The following is a 2,043-nucleotide window of genomic DNA, read 5'->3' on the forward strand; positions in this document are numbered from 1 at the left end:
CCTCCCACCTTCTAAATTCTTCTAGTTGAGCTAATAATCACATTAGCAGAGACAGATTAACAAGAGAAAATAAAAATGTTAATACATGCAAGGAATTCAAATAAGCATGAAAATTCCAAAGACAGTGAGGGAACATTGGGTATATATGACATTTTGGACAAAGGAAAAAGGTTGAGGGTTAAGGGGGGGAGGGGTCTAAGATTTCAAAAGTGAGAATGGGCAATTTATAGGGAGTTAAAGAAGAGGGAACACAGGTGGTATGAAAATCCCCCGAAGTGTTGGGGGCCAGATGTAAGCTGGCAAGGTCCTTGCACCTGAAGGGGCTAGCAAGGCTGGGACCCTTACCTACACAGTTTTCCCAGACTTGTTTGGATGGTGATTATCAGTAGAATGAGAGCAACCTTTGTAGAATAAGAACAGCCTTTCATAGCTTACCAAGAAGTCTGTAACTATTTACTGAGATATGCTGTACTGAGAACTTGTCCTTCTGCTGTGTCTCTCCCTTAGAGATTAAGAGGAACAAAGAATACATTCCTCTTGACAGACCTCCTATTCAGTGTGTTATGTATAAATAGGATTGTGTGGCTAATAAAGTTGCTTCAGTTTGTCGAGAGAACTGGAGTCCTCCCGACCCCGCTTTCCTGTCTTTCTTTCTTTTCTCAATTCCCACCTCCCTACCTCAGCCCGGCTCAACCTGTCAGACTGGCCCTGACACCGAAGCAACTAGGAAACAGTGGGACACAGGGAGTATCTGGCTAGCAGGCCCCTGCCTGGCGCACTCCTACTTGCCACGCTCAATTCACATTAGGCTAAGGCGACAGACATCCGAGGTCCTAAGGTTCCCTTCCTGAAGCAGGTGTTTCTCTCAGTCTCTTGGGCATGAAAGGAGGAGAGTCAAAGGTTCTTTTCTGAGTCTTTGTCTCTTAGTAACCAGTTAAAGGCCAGTATTCCAAAAGGCAACTTCCGGTGGCAAAACTTTAGTCTCCTTCAACAGGAAGGTGATGAAAAACCCAGGAGCCTTCTCAGGGGGCTCAACAGGAACCTCAATGCTTTCCCCCGCGGAACCATCAACTCCTTATTTCTATGTCTGGCAGCCAACCTTCTCTTCCCCAGCCCTCTCTTAGTTTGTGTCAGCAAAATGGTACAAATTCATCTCAGTTCTTTCCAATTTGGGTCATGGAGACACAACTGGCATTGTATGGAGGGGATGTTACAAAAGGGTATTTCTTAGTCAGATCACTAATTCTCATTCAGCCAAAAGCCGAATCTTCGGGCTACTTTGATTATATTAGAGGAACTGGTTAAGTCTGAATGGAAAGAGAAAAATAAGGTGGGTAAATTGTGCCATCACGCAGACAAAAATAGCATCATGTGTCACACCGGTGTAACTTAATTGACCATTAGATGTTTGTCATAGAGTTTGCCTCCCCCTCTTGTCCACCACTCAGACAACTGCTTTAGCTGTTTTGAAAACAAAACGAAGTCCTACTACGGCTTTGAAATAAAATCGTATCATACACAATTGGTAGGTGTGTTTCAAAGTGGTTTGAGCAAAACGCCACAAAGTAGGCGACCACCGAGGTTGCTAAAATATTTCCTGTCCTGACCAGGGTTGCGTTTCTGGAGAATATTTAACAGGGAGGGTTTTAATGCTTCTAAAGATGTTGAAACTAAAGAACAAATATTGACCCACAGGGCACCACAACTCTCCTGAAAGGGAGTAAAATACATCCTTTATAAAATGAAAAACGACTTGGCCGAAATATTCCCCAACCCCTTCACAATTGGCCCTAAGAGGGCGGAGGGGCCAACTTGGCACAGCCAGGCGCGGGCACTGACGCACCAGGCGGCATCATCGTAGGGCCTCTCGCGCTGGGAGGCCACGGTTTTCCCGCCAGGCCGACCTGGGCCCCCGCCAGAGCCACTGGGCCGCGAGGCCACCCCAGGCCGCCGCTGGAGGCCGCTGGCACGAGTGCGAGGTGAGCAGGCCAGGCTTGTTCCCGCGGCTCGTCGCCGCTGCAGAGTTTGTGCTCCGTCGAGGCC

Source organism: Myotis lucifugus, unplaced genomic scaffold (genome assembly GCF_000147115.1).
Source record: "Myotis lucifugus unplaced genomic scaffold, Myoluc2.0 scaffold_66, whole genome shotgun sequence".
Taxonomy (NCBI): Eukaryota; Metazoa; Chordata; class Mammalia; order Chiroptera; family Vespertilionidae; genus Myotis; species Myotis lucifugus.